Source organism: Mus pahari, chromosome 12 (assembly GCF_900095145.1).
Source record: "Mus pahari chromosome 12, PAHARI_EIJ_v1.1, whole genome shotgun sequence".
In the NCBI taxonomy this organism is placed as follows: domain Eukaryota; kingdom Metazoa; phylum Chordata; class Mammalia; order Rodentia; family Muridae; genus Mus; species Mus pahari.
The window spans coordinates 63,301,231-63,311,125 of record NC_034601.1 but is presented as its reverse complement, the minus strand read 5'-3'; positions in this window follow the sequence as shown (position 1 = coordinate 63,311,125).

Here is a 9,895-nt window from a genome sequence, read left to right as displayed (position 1 = left end):
AACAGCAATGTGGAAATGTAAGCTGAATAAACCCTTTCCTCCCCAACTGCTTCTTGGTCATGATGTTTGTGCAGGAATAGAAACCCTGACTAAGACACCTAGCAAAGGCAAAGTCTGTCTGTTTTAGCACTCATGAGTTGTTCATAGTTGTCATAGTTGTCTCTCAAGGGATGGGGCCCTTTGAGAATGAGATTCCCCCTTTTACATTAACATGTCCATTGATATTATTCTTTTGCTTTTTTGTTTTGTGGCTACCCCAAAGTGTCCAATATTATTTTGTTACTATTTTGTCAATCTTTCTCTCCTTTCTTTTTAAGTTCCTTTACTGAAATAAGGCAAGTTTACCATTTAGTTGTGTCAGTTATATTACATTGTACCATTTCTGAATTATTTCTCCATCAGTTTCTCCCACCGTGAAGTTATATGACTCAGGAAGACTTCCCTTCCCACAGGTTGGGGGTATGTGATAATATTTTATGGTAGATTAAATTTGACATATTTCTCCTGAGGGTATGCCTTATCAACAGAGAGTTCTGATATCTTTCTTCCTCACCCTGCCAGAAACATGAGGTGATTCATCTTTGATATTTACTGTGAAAATCTAGAGGTCAGTTTTCGAGAGGTAGATTTGATCAAAACAAGATTTCCTATGACTATTTCCATTTAGGCATTATAAGAGCCAAAGTGTTTTCTGTACAAAGCTGCCACATTTTCAACTGTCATTTGGGTTTCTCCCTATGGCAGATGTTGCAATAGAAGGACCTTATCTTGAGTCTCCTCTACTACATACCCTCCTCTAATTCACATACCCACCTTTAAGATCTTGAAGATGGTGTTCTTTCCTTTTTGTGAGATTCTGGAAGCTGTTCTTTACCCTATTTTTTATTCTTCCTAGGATGCACTGTCAATACCCAAGGTTCATACATGTTGATTCAGAAACTGAATTCAAGGAGAGAACCATTACATGTAGTACTAGATTATAACTCCTTATGAAAATATTCTACTCTACAGGTGGTAGATAAACTATATTTCCAGAAACAGTAATCCAGTTCTTAGGATGTATATTCAAAATAAAGCAAAATACATAGTAGATAGAATCTTGATTAACATTCCTATTCAAATCACTTGGAGAACCATATTCATTATTTTCTTTTTGGAAAAAAAAAAACCAAACCTGTGCTGAATGCCTGATCATGGAAGAGAAAATATACTACATGCTTGATACATAGTCAGTAATTATAGTTGAAAAGTTGTTTTGAACAATAAACCTTGATAATAAAATTATTATCTATTATTCTGTGTATATTTCTCCCAATTCCAAGTACCAAATCCCAGATCTTGAACATGCCAGACACATATTCAGCCCAAGATATGGCCCTTAGGTAAATATTCAATATTCTGCAAACATTTTCACTGAAAAGAGTAACTATATAGTAAAGTATAAAATGATATATTTAAAGCAGTTTTAAACCATATTCTGTTTATGAATTTAATTAATAATTTAATTAAAATTTTAAATTAAATTAACATTCAATAAGTTAACAATTTAATTATATATGTATAAAATTTCAATAGGTTTGATTTTCATGTGACTAAACAAGACAAAAACAAGTATCTAATATATGAGATAAACTTCACCTATTCAAAATTAAATGAGGTTTAACCTTAATTAGCTGTAGATCAATTTGTTTGTAAGACACAATCTAAACAAGTGTCAATAAGGCACGTGAAGAATACAGCTGTGAGAATTTAAAGGAACTAAATGGTGTAGAAAATATACATCATAGTACTGTATTAGAGGAGAGAACAAGTAGCTAGTGACATCTACAAGAAATGTTCTGAAAGTTTTACAAAAGCAAAATAGACAGAAGTACAGGCAACTAGAAGCAGAAGCAGTGTATCAACAATACTATCTTGAAAATATTCTGAAAGATCAAACTAGGATATCTGCAGACCATGTACACACATCATACCAGCCTCAGGCGAAACTAAAACCTTCTCTGCATATGAACTTGGTTTACTAGCCCCACAATAAGTGATATGGTTTAACTCAGGAAGAAATGTTTATCATTCAGAAATTATGATGAAATCTACACTGGTTGTTCAGGAATTTTGCTTTGAGGCTTATATCTAGTATCTGATAAAGCCATGATTCCTCCAAAAATATAATAATAAGTGCACCCCTATAAAAGTTATTTCCTTTTATACCCAAAGGCAATTTTCAAAATTACTAAATTATGGTTTTCTGGATATACAACCCTCTATTATCTGCTAGTGTCTGAAAAACAGCACTCTGTATAAATGTGGCCACTGCTGGAAATTTTTTCTATCTGAATGCATATATATGTGAATGGCAATTCTTAAAAAATAAATAATAATAAAATAAAATCATCGAGGCTACCAAAGAGAGGATTTTACAGTGTAGTCCCAGACAGGCCAGTAACTCTACATTTCATTTTAGACCTGGGATGAATACTGAGCAGTATCAAAAAAGACATAAGCAAGGACATTTCGCTTGAAGTTCGCACTATTCTCTTTTATGAAATTATTCTAAAGGACTAAAGCTCCCAGAGTGTGAAATGTCTGAATGCACTGGACCTCGGTGGTTTTAGATTCTATGTTTCTATATGTCCAAGAGCATTTCCTCAGCAGATTAGCCCACAGTATCCACAGAGCACAGATGTATGCCTTTCTCAAAGTGAATCCGCTTACGCTGAAATGGCTTATGTTTCATCCCCCTAATACCTCTGCTACTCGAGGAAGCAAAGCTACTTTTGGTTTTCCAGAGTTAGCAGTAAAACCTGTACTTTAAAAAGCCTTTCAATTTGGGAGCATATTACCCATTACTTTTGCTTCAAGCCTTAGCTTAATCTCGTCATCTACTTGATTCCTAAGTCTTATCTCTGCACCAAGAGTCTCTCTTTTGCTGAATCAGCACTCTTGGTGCCCTAAAAAGAATAGTTATCACTTAGAACCCCTGTGATAATGTAGGTTTAATATTCTGTTTATTTTTTAAAAGAAAAAATGATCTTGCAAAGGAGGTTTAAGTTCAGTTGTTTATAACCAATTCAAAGTGTCTTTTATAGACTGGTTTGACACATTTGCTTCCATTTGCTCTCCCCTGAACACCATTTGATTCAGTGATGATTTTAGTTCCAGCAAATAAAAGATTTGGTTTTCTGATTGAACACAGAATAAAGTTTCCAACCTCGCCAAGTATCAATGCAGGAGTTCATATCTGTAGCAGGTTCAACTAATGAAAGCAGATAGTAAGTCAGTTAATCTATGCTTCCAGACCAGATACCACTACTAATAATGTCTTTTAAAATAGATTTTTATCATAAAGCTGATGTAAAGAAATAAAGAACACATAGCTATGAACAGAAAAGTAAAGGCAAATCTCTGGGGGAAATGCTCAAATTGAACATACTTTTGTCAATATGTTTGAGTAGAATCAATAAATATAAATGCATTTCCCATGTTTAGAAATCATGTAAAAGTCATTTTAACCAATAAACATTCAGAAGAAGCAAGACAAAGTGATATATAGGCATATTTATGGAACAATACTAATCATTTTACTGTTCTCTGTGTCTTCGTGTGTGTGTATGTATGTATGTATGTATGTATGTATGTATGTATGTATATTTGTATATGTATGGTACTAATCAGGAAGCCAGAGTCTTGTACCTCATTATGTATGTTCAGCACACATTGTAATATTGGTTAATGTCTTCAAGTCTATATTACTATTTTAAATTATCATAATAATCATATTTTCATGAACTCCAAATACAAAAATTCTTTTTCTACATTAACAATAAATTCAAGTTAATTCCTGAAATGACTAAGACTCTACTTGTCATCTTTAAATAAGTTTAATTTTCCTAAATAGCATGTAATTTTTGTTTTATTTTTCCATTATTATAATCCTCTCTTCATAATTTATAACTACTTAAAATATTTTATTAATTCTTTGAGAAATATATACAATTCATTTTTAATATATGGATCTCTTTCAACTCATCCCTTTATTACAGTTTCAGCACTACCATCTCTCCCATCCGACTTTGAGATTTTTTTTCTTTCTTTCTCATCGAGTCAAGTTTGTATTTCCAGCTTGTCTTGAGGTTGAGCCCTGCCCTAATGTATTAACCAAGACTTACTATCCCTGTCCTAGCAGTTACGAAAGGCTAATTGGTTCTCAGCTAGTGGTGGGATTACTTATCAACTTCCCCACCCCCTTTCCCATGTCTATGATGGAATTTTGTCTGGCTAGTGCTTGTCCAGGTCTTATACATGCTGTAACAATCACTATGAGTTTATATGTGCATCTGTGCTGTTGCATCTGGATAACAGTATTTTTCCTTGAAGTTATCTCTTCCCTTTGGCATGTATAATCTTGCTGCTGCCTCTAGGCAAAGACCTCTGAGCATCAGGTTGAGGTAGAAAAGTCAGATTTAGAGTTGTGCATCCCACAATCTTGTTTTCTGTGCAAAGTCTATTTGGGAAATCTTAACATCTATTACAAGGAGAAACTTCTGCCATAAGGGCTGAAAGATTCCCTGATCTAGGAGTAGAGTAATAAGTCATTTTAAATTTGTGAACTTTTCTAGCCATGGCTCATTTGCCCCTTTAGTAGTATCAGTTATCAATTCCATCTCATGGAGTAGACCTGTGATTCAATCAGAAAGAAGTTGTTTACTTCTATTTCTTTAGATTAATTATTTTACCAGCAGGCCTGTATTGTCAAGAAAGCCATTGTTGTACCTTGCAAGGTTTTTAGCTGAGTGACACTGAGGCTTACTTTTCTGCTCCAGTACTGTGCACAGCACATTCTAGAACTCCACAGGGGACAAAGCTTGCAGGTGAGCAGCAGCTTTATAACTCCATGTTCCGTGCCTCAAGTATGTAATGTTTTTAGCAATAGTGTCCTACTGTTAATTTCTAAGGGCTACTAGGAATATTGGCAATATCCTATTAGGCACTGGAGTGTACGTGACCCCATTGGCCAACAACTCATAAAATTGTAGCTCAAACCTGTTCCTAGGTTTTTAATTTACTAGCAAGAGATGCTCTAGTTTCTAGTTCAGCTATTGTCTCCCTTATAGGTTAATATCATGAAACACACACACACCACACATACAGTAGTCATACATATTTATTTGAGGGTTTCTACACCACCCTAGATCATTTAGTTCCCAAATAAAAGATACAAAACCTTTATATTTACAATAAGCATTAAAGCACTAGAGCTGGCACATATCAACTCTCTGTGCTATTTTTATCTACCTTCCTGTCAATAACCCAGGGATATCACTTGCCATGTTCTGCCTGGTCTGCTCCTGTTCCAACAGGCTGGCCTATGAGGTCACATGCCTATGAGGTCACAATCCACCTATATCCTGTGATGTCTTCTTTCTTTCTTACTTCCTCCTGCAACCCCAAGCCAGGTAATGGAAAACTTACCACCTCCCTACACACACACAAACATGTGTGTGTTTCTGTAGTAGTAGGTTTCTGTATGGATTTCTTTTCTGAAAATTTGAAATCAGGTTTTTTTTCTACATAATTGCTTTTTAATATTTTTTAAATATCAATGACATCTTTGCTCTTTCATTTGCCTACATGAATTTTCTCTCCATAAGTTCCAACCAGCATTTATATTTAACATATAAGCTATCAAGTTGATATGGCTTAGATATAAAGTATTCTCAAAATGGCCCATGTTCTTAAGGACTAGTCCTCAGTTGAGGAATCCAGCATTGAGAAGCAATTCTATCATTAAAGCTCTGACTTCCTCAAAGGATTAATTCACACTGAACTTGAAAATGGAAGCTATTATTGGTGCTTGTAGAAACTTCTGCAGGTGAAGATGGTTTGGGATAAGTAGGTCACCATGAGTGTGCTTCAGAGTAGTTTACCCTCACTGGTTTACCTGTTTCCTCGGGAATCCTGGCTGTCAAGAGCTGAGCAGCCTCTCATCATGGCATCCCACACCCACACTGTTGTGGTTCACTTCAGCTCCAAATAGGTGGATCCAGTCTGCTTTAGATGGACACTTCTGAAACTAAGCCAAATACATCCTTTTACATTGTCTGCCATAGGTGTTTGGCAGAGACATATAAAGTAAGAACAGAAGGGGGAGAGAGAGGGAGAGTGTGTGTGAGAAAGAGAGAAAAGAAGGAAGGGAGGGAGGGAGGGAGGGAGGGAGGAAGGAAGGAAGGAAAGGAAGGAAGGAAGGGAGAGAAAGAGGAGAAAGGAAGAAGGAAGTGAGGGAGAAGGGAGAAGGAATAAAAAAGAAAGAAAGAAAGAAAGAAAGAAAGAAAGAAAGAAAGAAAGAAAGAAAGAAAGAAAGAAAGAAGGAAGGAAGAGATTAGAGAAGGAAGGAGAAGGAAGAAGAGAGAGAATGGAAGAAATGAAGTAACAAAGAAAGGAAGAAGAAAGGAAGGAACAGAGAAGAAAGAAGAAAAATAGAAGGAAGGGAAAAATGAGTGAAGAATGAATGAAGGTGTTTTCTGCCATCACAGGCTCTGTAGATGTTCTACCAAGGACCATGATCCATGCTGCTACCAGCTGCTATGGGCAAGGAAGGTTCTTTTGCTCTGATTAATGCCTGGTGACTCATGCCTGAGACATGGAGACATTGAAGGCTTCTGTGACAACCTCACCACAAACCCAAAACAACAGAGAAACAGTGTAACTTTTTAAGAGAGTTCCTAGAAATTGTGCTGGAGTGTACCACCTCACAGCTGAGGGCTTCTGGTGAGGTGTAGGGGGCTGGGGGTTGTTTAGGGGTATGGGGGTATGTACGGGAGAAGTCATTTTTCTTTAAGGATCTGTTGACTGGTAGGTGGACCAGTCTCCAGTGAGTGTATGGGCAACACAAATTGGACTGGGTCTATGTTGTTGTTTTTGTTGTTATTATTGTTGTTATTGTTGTTCTTTGGGGGGCACACAAGGGTGGGAAAATAGACCTGGGAGCAATAGGAAGTATGGATGGGGTGCATTGTATAAAATTCCCAAATAATTAATAAAAAGATGATATTTAGGAAAAAATACATAATCTTCAACAACAACAAAAAAGAATAGTGGAGATTGGTCTGAAATTCTCTTTTGTGGTTGGGTCTGTATGTTGTTTAGTTGTCAGGGTTGCTGTGGCCTCATAGAATGAATGTGGCTATGTTCTGTCTGTTCTATTTTGTGGAATTCTAAAGCCACAAACATCATCAGCATTTTAATTTTTCTGTTTAAATACATAGCACATGTGTAAAACAGTGAGGAGATTAGGCAGCTAAAAATTGTTTCTTCATTAAGTGAGAAAATAATGTAACTTTTATCTTTTATTATTAAATCTTATAAAGATAACTTACCCTTAGGCAAATTAGCAAGGAACTTGCTCTTTATTTTAGTAAAAAACAGATTCATTACTCTGTTCTTACTGTGGCAGCTGTCTTACCCTCTTCTGGATCTCTGGGTCTGCTTCCATTCATGTCTTCCTGTCTTTCCTGTAGCATGACTCCTCTTTCCACATAGTATTTGTTTTTATAAAATCGTGGAATATTAAACTATCCTCCTAAATAGACTGCTTTCTTTATGGAAAATAGCTATTTAATGACAAAAAAACCCAAAAAACAAAAAACAAAACAAACAAAACAACAACAATGAGATTTGTACAGTTTGAAAACAGTTGCAAAAATAATCAGTAGTTCTATTTGCAAACACCGAAAGAGCACACTGTTTTAATATATTTAGCCGTCTCTTTCTTTAGAATTCTAACAAAACAGGTAATTTCATACTAAATGCATGTTTTACTCAAATTTTATATTCTTGGCTTCTTAACTCTATACATACAAAACTCCATAGTATCTCCTTTTGAATGCATAAAGATGCTACCTGCAAATGGCAATGGTTTGAATAATTTATTGAGAAAGGCACTCTTTCATTTTACTAGGAAACCACAGGGAGAGAGCAATGAAACTTTGTAAGCCATTTACATCGCATAAGATTTCCATCTGGAAATGTCACACTAGAGGAAGAACATATACAATTACAACCTACCTTCATTTGCTTACCATTGCTGTTACAAAACCCTAACCAAAATCAACTTGAGGAGGAACCCATTTTTTTTTCTTTACATATGTGGATTACAATCCACAATAAGTCAGACAAGCACCTTCAGGCAGGAACTGAAGCAGAGAACATGGAGAAAAGCTACTTACTGGGTTGTTCTTTATGACTTGTTTATCCTGCTTCTTCATATGACTAAGAACAAGCTGTCATGGTGTCACTGCCCACACAGTGTGCCTGATCACATTATCCATTAAACAATAAAATAATCCACTGACTTCTCTATAAATAAATTAAAGTTTCCTCTTCCCAGAAGATTCCAGGTTGTGTTAAGTTAATAATGAACTAACTAGCACAACTAACTTTAGTTATGTACCAGAACCACAAGGTAAACTCCTATTTCTGAAGAACACATAGATCTTGGTAGCAAGACCTAGGGAGATCAGGAGGGACTTGAGCTAGAATATTCTGTCATGACAGCTAGTCCTTATGGTACTAAAAGTGCTATGCCAGATGATGGAGAAAATTTGTAATCAATAGTCTTGCTTAGCAATGAACCTATAGGCAGGCAAGTAAGCCTACTAGTGTAATAGCTGCAATTCTGTTATTTAATTATAAACAAGTATTTTCTGAGAGAGTTTAGTATGCAGTCAACAAAGAACAATAACTCCTAAATTGAACTGTAAACTTCTTCAAAAGTTCATGACTTGGGAGGTCATAGATTCTAGAACAAAGAATACAGTTATTGTTTTGCTAAATGGGCATGATATTCCTCTCAAATTGTCTTCAAAATAACTATGATTGTGTCCATAGAAAAGTAGTGCTGTAAACTTTGGCCACAGACATATTTTTTTTTTTTTTATGTTCAGTGATCATCTGTTACAGCAGAGACTCATAATCAGTTAAAGAGTGGCGACCATTCAATGCACAGCCATATTTATGACATCCTCATCACCCTCTTTAAAGCTCTGGAAAGATCACTGAAGAAGGGGTGGAATCACAGGAATCAGGATAGACAAACATGAAATGATGACTTCTGGGCATATCTGTTGTTTCGTTGTTGTCTCAGCAACAGTGACTACCTGCGACCCATAAGAGAGCTTTACAAGTTTGACCCATAACACTCTGTCATGGAAAGAGGGGAGCTTAATGTGTCTCTATCCCTCTAGTCCTATCTGATGACTTATACAGAGTTCATGGTAGACACAGAGAGACATTTTTTAATAGGGGCAGTATACAATAGGCTTCTATGTTCCATTAAACTAATAAACAAGTTCTCACTTACCCATTCTGGTCAACCCTAACAAAAATCATCAGGACACACACAGACACAAAAGAAAAAAAAAACCTAAAAGACATAAAAGCATGTATAGTTATGAAAAGGAAGGAAACTATCTAGACTGGAAAGTGAAAAAATAAGAGTACCAAGGTGTGAATACAACCAAATGACATTATATACACATGATATATCATAATGAAGTCAGTTACTATGTATAATTTGTGAGTGCTGAAAAAAATATTAAAAGTGTATCACATTACCTAACTAAGTGGAAGCATTATTTAAGTAAATACCTCTGTAAAAAGAGCTCATGTGTGAATCTGTAAGAAAGTATGTTTTAAATCCTAAATAATAAAGTCTACAATGGGAACTCACCATAAATAAGTTTGAATTTATGTTATGGTGAAATGGTATTTCCACTATGATCCTTTTGGTTTTTTATGTATTCATTTCCATCTTTTTAAAATAGATTGTCTTCCTCTTCCTCTTCCTCCTCCTCCTCCTGGTCCTCGTCCTCGTCCTCCTCCTCGTCCTCGTCCTCCTCGT